This window comes from Medicago truncatula, chromosome 1, assembly GCF_003473485.1.
Source record: "Medicago truncatula cultivar Jemalong A17 chromosome 1, MtrunA17r5.0-ANR, whole genome shotgun sequence".
Taxonomy (NCBI): domain Eukaryota; kingdom Viridiplantae; phylum Streptophyta; class Magnoliopsida; order Fabales; family Fabaceae; genus Medicago; species Medicago truncatula.
This window is the reverse complement of record NC_053042.1, coordinates 50,696,090-50,710,593: the sequence shown is the minus strand read 5'-3', so window position 1 is coordinate 50,710,593 and position 14,504 is coordinate 50,696,090.

Here is a 14,504-nt window from a genome sequence, read left to right as displayed (position 1 = left end):
TTTACTCATAGTCTCAAATTTTGTATCATCCAATTTTTTTTAGATTTAATTGCACTTTTACACCAAAACATGAAAACACACCACACACACCTGGAGGAATTAAACGAAATCCTGTAACTTTCATACCACTTTTTCTTGCTGCAAATAGCAGCAAGTAAAATGATATGATTTAAGAACATTAATTCATCTCTCTTTGTTCCATCTCTTTAGGAACATTATAAATTTATAATAAAGTTGCTTTAGATGGTAAGTTTAAAATTGAATGGAATGAGCTTTAACCAAAAGTTGTTGAATGCTACTTCAAAAAATTATTTCTTCCCAATTTATTTCACAAGCACCTCTCTTCAACTCCCGCCGGCAACCTTTTGTTTTATTTTTTCAATACGCTTTTTTCTTCCATTTTATTTTATTTTATTTTTTTTAACCGGTCCATTTAATTTTTTAATGAGATTCCATTTAAGTTTATTATCTATTTTTTTAAGGAATTTTATTATCTTTTTATCACTTATATATTAATTTCAATATCTTTTGATCACCACAACCACGCAAATATTTGTATTCACGCTGTCAATGAATGACACCGAATATTTTTATTCCCTTTCTTCAACCATGGAAATACACACACACGCATTAGTGTTTAGAGTAATACTTTATGTTCCTCTTTCTGTTTTTTTTTTTTTGTTATGCTAATGCGTATAATTTTTGTTAGTGTTGTGTAATGCGTATAATTATTTTTATAAAATTTTGATTTTAATTAAAAGTACAAGTGTAGTTGCCTAAAAAAATTATACTTATATATAATTTACACATTTGTATTGTAACAAACTATGCATATCTTTTTCTTATTAAAAAAACTAAACATATCTTTTTCAATGATACCAGCAATGTAACAAATATAATATTATATATATAAATTCTTATCCTTTTGACCAACACTAAAAATATGGTATTCTTATAACAAAATTTGTTACAGAGTATAATTGGAAAAGAAAAAACCAATTATTCTCATTATATATACACACATATACATATTATAGATATGATTGAGCGTGACGAAGAAAGCAATAAAAATGAAGAAATCAGTTCATATAATTCAGGAAGAGTGCAAGATGGAGGCTACATGAATAAAGTTAGAAATCAAATAGGAGTTGCGTTGATGGAGAGTAGAAATGTTTGAGTTTGTGATGATTTATGTCTTTAAAAAAAAATGATTATTGTTTTTAATTTTTCAAACTACTTTGATATTATTTATGTTATTATTTGAGCCTCCTTAAATTATTTCTCATATTCAAATATTTAACAAGTCGTTTATATGATGATACAAATTTGTATTCATGTTACACAAAATAAACGTCATTGAGTAAATATAGTATTGGTAAAAATATATCTTTTATATTTTAAACATTTTTTCCCTTCAAAAAATATTTTAGACATTTTTTTATTTATTATGTTAATTCATAATAAATTCAAAGTTTTTTTATTTATAGACAATGCATAAATATATGCAAGGTCCCGGGTTCGAACCCTAGACACCACCAAAAAATAATAAATTCAAAGTTTTGTACAATATTTTGCCAAACAGCTTTTAACTCAAAAATAACTTTAGAACTAAAAAAAAAAATAAAGAAATCAAACAGCTTTAACCTTTTTCTTAAAAGCTTTATTTTAACTTTGTTTTAAAGTAGCTTTTAGACCGAAAAAAAGCCTGGCCAAACAGTATTATGGGAAAACAGCAATATGTAGAGGTTGAGAAAGAAAATAATTGAATGATAAGGAAGTTAAAAGTGGAACTTCTAATGGAAAATTGTTGTATCAATGATGACTTTGGTCATTTATTCAAAAAAAAAAAAAAATGATGATTTTGGTCATGCTTAAACAAAAAGGTTAAAAGGACAGACACCACGCTACAATTCGATCGTAGAACTGCAACTAAATAATGCCTTTAAACTGGAGAGTACATTGTAGAAATAAATAAAGTCTTGTAGTTCCACATCGTTCCAAAAAAACATTGCATACATCGACATGGTTTATATACCTGCCTTTAACCATGCCATATTCTAACTACTTTCTACACTCCTGACCCATCTCGATTGGTATGCTGTCTTATCCCGCGGCAGCTGGCTTTGGAGACATTGCCGGATTTGGAGGTGGAGATGGTGACACGACGTGGGTGCAAAAATGTCTCTTGCTCTGATTGTTGCTGCAGATATTTTTGCATCACATCATAGTGCATTGTCTCTATATCTTTAGCCGCTGATGTCCCTGGTGCCGTAATTGCTGAGTTCAAAATCTTGTAAATCCTGGTTTAGATTTCTTTTGGATATCACATTACTCTTCATACTTTCATTTTGTTTTTTCAATTTTGCCTCTTATACCACCATTATAAAATAAAGGGAAATTCTATGGTGAAGTCATTCAATTGACTTCTTCAATGAAGTTACCATACATCCAATAATAATGCGTCACATGTCATGTGTTCTGATTGTTGCATGGTATGTATTGTGTACCTGCTTAATATGTTCCATCGTAGACTATCTTTTTTGAACCATCAGATTAAACACATCAATAGTGTTATTGTGTTGTTTTTCACACTATATTTATTCCCTTTATCCTTTTTGACTTTTTCTTCCTTCTATTTCAAAAAATATTTAAATAAACCATTTTATAAAAGCCACATTGGATAATCCTTTTTATAAAAAATATTTCATTATTAAAAATAAGGCAAAATTATATTAGAGGTCCTTTATCTTATTTATTTGTAACACTTTGGTCGTTTATCTATTATTTTTCCATTTAAGTCATTTATCTCTCATAAAAACACATATAAATCTTTTTTCTCATTTTTTCTAAAAAATACATAATTTTATTTTTTAAAATATATTTTTATTAAAAATAAAAAAAATCCAAAAATAAGATGAACATGTTCATCATTTTCATCTTCTTCTTTTAAATCTTCATCTTCTTCACTCGGATCTTCATCGTTTCCTTGAATCAAAAAAAAAATCTACACAAATATATGTCCAAATATCATAAATTTTTATTATGTTCACCTCAAATCTTCTTCTAAACACAAAAATCAAAACTCAACTTCTAAATAATTAAATTAGGAATAACTTCCTTTAAAAAAAAATTAGGAACAATAAATTGATAGTTGAGGTTCTGCAAACTACTTTCAATTTAATACAAAGTTTCAATTGTCTCTTTATTCCATTTACGCTGCCATTGATATTGCTCATTCACGATGCCATTGCTCATTCACGTTTCTAATTTAAATTATTTTTTCTATTTCATTTACGCTAGCTATTGCATCGTTTAGAACCTTGAGAACTTTGGTTTTATGATTATTTAATTCCAATTATTGTTAGTCTCCATTGTTGTGTCAATTGAATTCCAAATTTCCAATCCCTATTAATTTTTATTGTTGCTACATATCCCATTGAATTGGTTTCAGCACTTAATGTTTCAATTCCCTTATTTCCTTATTACTGCACTTACATATACCATTGAATTAGATTTCCTGCTGCCGTGCCACTTTTTTCGTTATGTTGATTATTTAATTGGGCCGTATCAATTCATTCGCAAATTTTTTTATTCAAGGAAGATGATGAAGATCCAATTGAAGAAGATGAAGATTTAAAGGAAGAAGATGAAGATGATGAACATGTTCATCTTATTTCTGAGAAAATTTCATTCTTTTCAAAAAAATCCACATAATTGTTTACTTTAAAAGTATAATATCTTTTTATTAGTAAATGAAATTAATACAAATAAAAGTATGAGACAAATTAGGAATTAAATTACCAATTTTTTTAATAAGGGGACAAAATCTCAAATTTTTAAAACATAAGAGAAAAAAACTGCATTTAAGCCTTAATAATGTAATAATGCCTTTATTAATTGATCATTTTATTGATTGAAATCGTATTGTACATTATTTGGAAAGAAACAAATCATGAAATTAATGAGAATTATATATGAATTAATTACAATTTACAATCAAAAATCAACACAAATAGATAAATTGATTCCAAATGACAATATGTTGTAAAAGTATGCATGGTGGAGCCGTTACGGCCCGGCCCGTTTAACCCGAATAAATATAGGGTTTGGATCTAAAATATTGATCCCGAATTTTAATAGGGCTTTTTAGCCCGGCCTTTAAAAATCCAGTACCTGTTAGGGCTAGCCCGAATGGGCCGCGGGTAGCCCGTTAGCCCGCATAACAAAAAAAAATCCTATAAATTATATATATTTTTCAAATAATTATTTACTTATTTGATTATCAAAGTAAAAAACAAAAGTGAAAATTCAATGAATTAACACAAATATAAATGTAATATAAAATTATATTTATTCGTTTCGTTATTTATAGTTTTAAAGATCGAATATATAAATATCTATAACCATAACATATCTAATTTATTTAAAATCATTTTCCTCGTCGTTTTAGTTTACGACGTTTGTACGAAAATGTTTACAATTAATTTTTGTGCTAGACATTATTTAAACATATTAAAAATATTATTTATAAAAAAATTATAGCAGTGTTTTATATTACTTTTTTAAAATAAAAAATATATAATTTTTAATACGGATCGGCCCGTTTAGCCCGCGATCCGTGTAGGGCCGGGCTCAGGTAATATATTTCAAGCCCGTTTTTCAACCTTTTTATTACTTCATCTTCTTCCTCCAGACGGGTCGCTACAACCCGGTTGAAAACCCATGCAACCCGAAATAACTTCTTTCCCATAACTTCTTTCCCCCAAAACTTCAGTTCCAGAACTTCATTCTTTTCTCTAGAACTTCATGCTTTTTTCCCTCTCTTCATCTTCAACCCATTCTATAAACTCCAATTATCTGTGTTAAAAGAGAAAAGGGCATAAACATCACTAACACATTCATCTTCATCCCTGAATTTTAAATTCTCAGATCTAGACATACAACCCATTACACACACATCTATCATCAAATCATAATCAATCCTTTAAATTGGATTTGATTCCATGGAGAAGAGAGAAGAGAAAACGGAGAGACAAAGCTTCTTTGCATCAGATTCGATTCGAAGACCGACGAACCTGTTGTTAGCGAGGAATATTAAGAGAGGTTCAACATCTTATCTCTCATCGAGTCTCTCGCAGATTTGCGTTTTCTGGATTTCAATTGGATTCGGATTTGGGGATTAAGGTTGTGGTGAGGTCGCCGACGGGTGATGGTGACGGTGACGGTGGTGATGAGGGAGGAAGAACCAAGGTGATGATGAATTTGGGATGAACTTGGTGATGATGATCCTTGACTATTTGATTTGTTTACTGATATGTCTTTGTTGTTACCATTTGATTTAAGGAGAATAAAGGCTAAAGGTGGGGTGGTGTGGTGGATACATGGATGAAGAAGATGAAGAGTGATGGAGCAGGTGAAGATTGCCGAAGAAGAATGGGGACAAATGAAACCCTCCCATATTTTTTTTTAATTTTGACAAACAAACTTTATTTTAATTAAATTGATTTATAAAAATGTTTAAAATAAGTTAAATGCCACATGTGCGCCACATGTATAAGATTGTACAGTCAACATCTGCCACCTAAGCAAAAATCAGCCAAATCAACTAGAAAGTGGGTCCAAGGACTATTTTAAAAAACAAAAAATTTTGTAGGGATGGAATTCAAATTTTTTTTTACCAGGGACCAAAACCCAAACTAGCTATATTTGCAGGGACTAAAAACATATTTTAGCCTTTAAAAAACCAGAAACTGCATAGGCATAGGGTGAAGCCAAGTAATACTGTAACTAACTGCTGATTTCTGACTGGAAATTATCCAATTACTAAATAGTTAACTAACACAATAAAACCAATAGGAATACAAACCACTAGTGCAAGAAAAATCAGCGTTGCTACAGAGACCAAATACAAGAACAATATCTTATCTTAATCCACCCAAAATTGTGACATAAAAGTTGTCTCTTTATTGCCAACATTCAGTCACATGCGACATAGGTCTGATTTTATACTCCTTCCGTCCTAAATTATACGTCACTTTAGAAAAAATATTTATCCTAAATTGTATGTCATTTTAGAATACCAATGAAACATTAATGTTATTTTTCCTATTATATTCGTAACTATTTATTACTATTTCTTTTTTCAATTCTTTCATTTATCTTTCTCATATCATTTATTAAGGATAATTTTGTAAAACAACTCATAATATCCTTTTCCCACACAATATTAATTACATTTCTTAATATGTATGAAATGCCCAAAACATCGTACAATTTAGAACGGAGGGAGTATACGGTTAATCCAAATGAAACTCAATGACAAAATACCAATATATTAACATCAAAATGTATATTGTTTGGGGACATTCCCATTATTGTGGGAATGCTAATTAATGGCACACCCTTTGGGTGAAGTGAATTGTAGAAAGAGAGATACGGATTGTGAGTTTGCGAGGAATTGGAAAATAAATACTACTCCATCCGTTTCAAAATACATGTCCATTTTGGAGAAATTGTACTAACTAAGAAATCAAATAAATTTTGTTATTTTTGATGAAAATATGTGTGTTTTCTATAATACCCTTAATCATTTATTATTTCATTTTATTTTTTTCTCTCTCTACAATAAATATGCAAGGGTATTATTGACAAGACAATAATTAATGTTGCATTGAAACTTGAAAGTGACAAGTATTGTAAAACAAAATTATTCTTTAAAATAGACAAGTATTATGAAACGGAGGGAGTAGTACAATAGGAATACGATGATAGTTAGGGGATGGAAGGTGGAGAGTAGAAGAAGTAAATAACGCTTTGTAGTCACCAGTCCCACATCGCTGCAAAGAAACAATGCATTCATGACCGGTTTGTCCTAAAAGAAACAATGCATTGATCAATGACATTAAGTGATAAAACATGTCAAATTCATGACTGGATAAAATGTGCTAGCAGCCTTTAATAAGTTTATTTAGTATTTTCTAAGATTAATGTAACTAATAAGATTTTAAGTCCAATTATTTATTTATGGAAAATGTTAACAAGTGTTTTCGGGACACTTTTAAGAACCATAAGGGTGTGTTTGTTTCAAGTTATAATTGTTGATTCCCGGGAATAAAATGATAGAAATATATATGCCTATGTTTGTTACAAGTTTACTAAAATTTATTCCTTGGTATAAAATGTTCCTGGGAATAGAAAAAATTTCCCAAGGAAAAGGGTGGGAATAAAGTTCCCATGGAGATGGGAATAAATTCATAAATAGTTTACCTATTATAATCCCTATTTTTATGGTTCCTAGGAATATTATAAAGCTAACCAAACATATTTTTCCTAAATTCCTTGGAATAAAATTCTCATCTTTATATTCCAAGGAATGTTATTCCTAGGAATAAATTTGGTAAACTTGAAACAAACACACCCTAAGTAGTAAGTATTTGTAAAAACGTGTGTAATGAATGTATTGGAAATCGAAATATTTTATTTTTTAAAAAAATAATTACTTATTTTAGAATGTTTAAAGAGTGTCCCGAAAACAATCGTTAACAAACTCCTTTATTTATTTATTTAACACTAAATTCAGTATCCAACAAAAAGGCCGTTAAATCTTAAGCGATCAATCCCACTTCCACTAACATGTGTTAAGTTAGAGCAAAACTATGAATGAATTATTCCATATAAATTGACATTGATAGTATTTTAACTTGAAATGTTGAGAGAAAGACACTCCAAATATCAAACCTACACCAAGTCTGGTTATTTTGTTGAAGGAATCATACGGTGCTTCACTTTATGAAACTTACCACGACAAATAACATAGGATTACATTTTACTTTCTTAGGAAAGAAATATAGGCTACATGATCATCGCATATCCTTCTTGAGATATATAGACTTTCCTCTGAAAATTTGGAGAGCAACTTTCAATGCTTCTCATGTAAAAAGTAAAACAAACATCGTCCTAATAGCACAAAAGGTGACATTGGGTCACAACAAAAATCAAAAATATCATTTGTTATTACGTGTACTCTTGATAACTACTGGCTAATCTAAACCAATTTAAAAAGCAGCATGTTGGCCTTCTATCATTTCAATAAGGATGGCCTCTTATTCAATAATCAATATAGAAGCCTCATCATCAGAGTAGATGGCTAATCTAAAATGATGGCCATACAAATGAAGTATTACAGATGCGCATATTTAAACTAACTTCTTGTAGTCCCACATCGCTCCAAAGTAACATTCTATACTTGAAGATATCTTATATAACTGCATTTTGACATTGAACACACCACAACCACTGACACCAATCCCGTCCCTATTGGTATACTTACACGATGCTGGAAGAGGAGGTGGACTTGGATTATAAAATGGCTGGAAATGTTTCTGACGGTGTTAGATATGCTTCCCATAGTCCATATTTGTAAGAGCAATGATATATGAACATCGTTTTGGTACAACCAATAACTCTTTTGCAATATTTTACTATATTTTTAATGATTTCAATTTACGTGCTTCTCACATTATCAATGGTTGTTGCATTAGTTGTTCAATTTTGGTTGTACATATAAAACAACTCTATTTGTAATCTTGGTCTGTCTCTTTGTCCCGTATCGTATAATGCTGATGGTTCAAAATTCTATTTTAAATGTTCATATTCTGTTTTAATGAAATAATAATGAATGCATAGCGACAAAACGTGATTGGTTATTTGATACAACTATCAGGCCTGTTTTCCATTTATTCCGGAACATGGAAGTTTTGTTGTTCTCATTTACTCATGAATTTGCCTTCGTGAAATTTCACGAATAAAAAATCCGCTATGTATAGCATAGCTCTAGGAGCAATGCTATATGTCCCGAATTATTCACTACACACCCAAAGACATCACCATCACCATCACTCAGCCTGCTTGATGATTTAGGTGAAAAACCCACCAATTTTTTCTCAAACTGTAATATCACACTCTTCCTTGTGTGACATGAGTATTTCCTCGACAATGGCTTTTGTATTTGCTGCATCAATTATTATATTAACAGTAAATCAGTATGTCAATAAATGCTAGTGTTGTTGGTAGCAGATTGTGGAAAAAGCTGTCTCATTATTATTTAAATACATTGTGATTTACTCACCATTCATGAATTGATGCAACCAAAATTGTTTAGCATAGCCACCCATTGATCATAAGAATTTCATCGTTGTGACATAAAAGTTGTCTCTATTGCCAACATTCAGTCTCATACGACATAAGTCTTTTATATACGGTTAATCAAAATGAAACTCCGAGAAAAAAACTACGAAATATATTAGCATCAAAATGTATATTGTTTGAGAATATTTTCTCATAGAAACACTACAAGATAAGAAGATGAAAGATAAATGTAGAGGAGACAAAAGTGAAAGGACAAGAAGAGGGTGCGTTTTGTTATGATACATTGATACTTACTTATCAGGGGCACAAACTTGGATATTGTAAATATTGGTGGCGATGAGACTAGATAGTAGAAATAAATAGACTTGTAGTCCCACATCGCTGAAAACAAACATTGCTTACATGAACATGTATTATATAACTCCCCTTCTAGTTTGAATGAATGAGAGATTAAGCTTCCGAAGGTGGAGATATTTCTTGCTACATCTTTCTTGATTTTTAATTTTTTTGATTCTCATTTGTTTCCTGATTGTTCAACGAGCTTACAGGGTCGTTTGATAGAAAATTCATTATATAATGTGGCAGCACATTGTTGAAAGCATGCGTAATTATTTGTCCATTGATAGAGTGTACTAATTAAATTCATTACATATTAGTGCATTTTCATCATAGGTTTTTTGTGTTAACTCTCCAATTCTCAAAGGAGATGAGCCCTGGTAATTCAGAGTTGGGTCTAGACGTAAGTAAAGTTTGATAAAAAATTGTTCCACTTTTTTTTATTTTTTTTGAAACGGCCAAATATTAAACCAACAAGTTCGTGCAAGACGCATTAATAAGCTCGGGTGGAAAAAAAAACATAAATACAAGGGGAAATCGGTTGCCGCAAAAACACCGGCTCGAACAAAAACCCCTTAAAAACTACCCCTAAACAAAAGAACAAACCAACTGGTCCAGAAAAAGAAGCCAGCAGCAGCTGCACGGATGCAGCAGAACCAACAGCTGCGCAGATGCAGCACCACCGAAAGAAAAAACAGCAGGCCGAAATGGTCCCTGCATCAAAACAGAAAAAACTGCTCCCTAAACAGAAACAGTAGAATTTTATTGTTCCACCTTAAAATAGAATTCAAGTTCTCTTATTCGTCATTGGTAGAACTCATTAACAACTTGAGCACAATTGTTGGATTAACATCCTAGCTTTTTAAAAAAAATCTTTGTGGCAAAAATACTTTCTGATGTATTGTTGGATTGGATTATTTAATTTACCTATTGACATAGTGACTTGCAAGATTGTTTGAAAGAGCTTGTGAAAATATTGTGACATATCCAAAAACGAATATTTAGGATAGCTTATCAAAATAGTTTACTGCATATAAAAAATTAATGACTATATTTCGATATAGAAATATGCTATATGCAAGTATCGATCTATATAATAAATGCTTATACTAATCACTTAATCAAACTCTGTATTAGTTGTAACACAAAAAAAAAAAAATCGGTGTTCGAAAATGCAATATTAAGTAGTAGTTTCACTTTCAAGGACATTCCTAAAGAAGTTCAATCAGCTGGAGTCCCTGTAAATAATTTGCACAAGGACATTCTGTATGTAAGACGTAAAGGAGATTATCTAACATTAATGAATTTGAAAGTAACTTAAAAAGCAAGTAAGAAGTAGAGTTGCACGTTTTTAGTACAAGTTATTGACTGTAAATGTCAAAAGAATGTATTGGTAGCATCATAAGAACTGATTAAATTAAGCATTCACAATCAACTCTATGACCAAGTTGCCCACGCTAAGGCTTCTTGGACTATATTTCCAGCAATTGGAACAAGCTTACAACACGTTCACACAAAATGGTCCCTTTCAAGGAATTCAAGGGAAAAAATGGTCTCATGCTGATGCCGCCAAACGGATGAGTTCCTTATTGTCAAAGAACAATAGAAAATGTGGTTTAATCTTAATTTCTTATTCCAATGACCACTGGTGACACAAATGAAGTAGATTACATCATAGGATATGAGGTCAACTCTGATCCATAGGTTTTTTGACAGAGCTCAAAAGTAGTACATTGAAGGGAAAAGAGATAAATAATAAACGAAAAAATCTATAAAAGAAAAAACTAAACAAATTTGTGCTTGAGCATGTGCAAACAACGCCACAGCGAGGTAGCAATAGCTCGTTCTAGAAGTATTTAGCAGAATTTATGTTATTTACAGTGAACTATAATAGCTCAAGAATATTATTGAAGATAGAGCTCAACTTTGTTAAATAGTTCTTTTGGAAATGTGAGTGGCTGATGAAGCATCATGAAGTTGTCTACTTCTAAATCAATGTCGGAATCCGAGGGTTCTGAATTCTGATACATTTGAACTGTGATTTACTCACACCGCCAGGCGGTGGTCTAGAACAGTTATTATAGACTGTATTTACTTTTCCTCACGAGAAAATTATTCTGTATCCAAGAAAATAAATATGTCGCAAACCTAAATTGAAAATAAACACATACTGTACAGAATAATCAGATAACTTAGGTACTGTAAATATCAATTTTGTATTTCCCATTACATGTCTTCAATTCGGTAACAAGTCTAAACATAAATTTCATATGAGTAGTTCATATCAGTAAAATTTATTACATGCAATTTTGTATTTCTTCTTGCATGCTTTTGGTATTTTGCAAGTCTTATAAATCTGCACTGTACCCTGAAATTTTTCAATACTGATTTCCGCAACAATACTGGCACTATTAGCATAGCCACTTATTGATCTTAATAATATTATCTATGTGACATAAAAGTTGTCTCTTTATTGCCAACATTCAGTCTCATACCACATAGGTCTTTTTTGTACTGTTAATCAAAATGAAAGGAATATATCAGCATCAAAATGCAGTTTGTTTGGCAAGATTTTCTCATATAAAACACAAAAAGATAAGAAGAGGAAAAATAAATGAAGTGGAGACAGAAGTGAGACTATATAGTAGAAATAAATAGACTTGTAGGCCCACATCGCTGCAAACAAACATTGCATACATGGACATGTTTTATATAATTGCCTTTGACAGAGTCAAATTGCAACCTCTGGCTGTGGAGACAGAGTTGGATTTAAGTGGGCGTTGATGTATAAATAATTTTCATTGGCTAATTGGTTAAGGAAAAAATGAAAGAGAAAAAAATTTGAATGTAATTTGCATTTAATTCAAAGAGTTCCAAAGAAAAACAAATGAAAGGAAACGTTTGTTGTATGTAGAAGGATCACCATTGTAACTAACAGTGTTTCCCTATTTTAATTAAGTTGACTATCTTTTCATTTTAATTGAAGTAAATTAAATGAGACTCATCAATTTTATTGTTCCTTAATCCGTGCCCGGGGCACCGGTTAGCAGCACCCTTTTAAAAAAAACAAGATTAAATAGGATAAAAGTTTGTCTTTTTTACTTATATTTTAGAACAAAGAAAATGAATTTTTTTTGCTTATATCATAGGACGTAGGGAGTATTCTTCTCGCATACTTCCACTTCATTCCGACGCTGTCATCTGTGCCATAAATGAGTTCAAAATTAATCTTAGACATCAACTTCAATTCACCATCATCAATTTCTACAAAACGTTTTCCTTCAAAAAAAAAACATTTGTGCAAAAAGTGGTAATGTTAATGAACTAGAAAGATAAATACACAATTTTAAAGTAATGTTTTCATTTTTAATTCCTTGAGTTTTTTTTTTGAGTTAGTATTTCCCATTTCATTATTTTACTAGTGTTAAGTCGTCATCTTTGCCTTCTTTGTCAATAAAAATAATAAAAGTTCTAAAAATTAAGTTATTTAAACAATTTTATTTATGTGATTGTAAGGAAAACTAAAATGGTAAAACAAATGATAAAATTAAAATATGTAAGAAATTTTAGTATCTTTTTTATATAAAAATATAAATATTTCAAAATAATTATTTAATTAAAGAAAAATGCTAACAAGTGCCCTAAGGAAAAATCAAACAGAAAACGTTACAATAAATTTTTATATTCCCTTTATATATAAGTATAGAAGTATATATAAATTTATTAAAAAAAAATAGAAGTATATATAAATAATAAGATTATAAGATGAATTACATAATAATGTCTTTTTTTTTTAACTAAATAAACTATATTCATTTATTTAAATTGATAAAGTATATTATGATCTGAGAATCAGAGTTCTTGAGAAAGATAGAGCAATCTCACTGTGAAGGTGGATCAACTTATGAATTGACTATGATCGTGAGGATTGAGCTTTTGGCTTGGTCTCAAACAAGATAAAATATAAATTCTCAAAAAACAAAAGGATAAATTTGTGAATAAACTCGTAACATCCATGATAATACATACTATAAAATAATAAATCAATAAACCTACAAATATGACTTCAAGAGTTGTAGTACAAATTTGCTAAATCAATACCCCTCAATATAGGTCACTTTTGATAATACATACTATAAACAATAAATCAATACCCCTCAATATAGGTCACTTTTGGTTTTCTCCCCCTGTAAAATTTGTTTGTCAGATTTAATCCTTGTAATTTTGTTTTGTTTTGGAATATCCCCCTAGGCAAGCTAACTGTGTATTTTCGCTGATATGGCACGATGAGTCATCTTTTTCTGATGACGTAGCGCGCTTATTGTATAATTATTTTTTCATTTTGCACATGTGGTGTTTGTGATTTTTTTTTAAATAAAAAAATCTTAAAAAATTCTAGATAAATGAAAAATAAAAAAAATTCTTATAAAAATAGAAAAAACGAAAAAAAATTCTAGAAAAATTTATAAAAATGAAAAAAATCTCATAAAATGAAAAATAAAAAAAAATCTGAAAAAATTAATATGTATCGAAATTTTCGAAAAAATTATAAAAAAAAAATCTTAATTAAGTTCCTGAAAAAAATTTCGAAATATATTTTCTTATTATTTTAAAAAAATTCAGGAATTTAAAATATTTCATGAACTTAATTCAGATTTTTTTTTATAATTTTTTCGACAATTTCGATATATATTAATCTTTTCCAGATTTTTTTAAAAAATTTTACTTGAATTTTTTCATTATTTTTCATTTTACCTGATTTTTATTAATTTTTTAATTATTCTTTTAAAAAAATCACAAATGCCACGTGTACACAATAAAATAATAAAAATTATACAGTCAGCGTGCCACGTCATCAGAAAACGGTGACTCAGCATACCACATCTGCGAAAATGCACAGTCAGCTGGCCTAGTGGGTTTTCCAAAACAAATTTTTTTTACAAGGACGGAATCTGACAAAAAAAATTTACAGGGTGAAAAATCAAAAGTGACCTATATTGCAGGGAGTAAATGCTTATTAA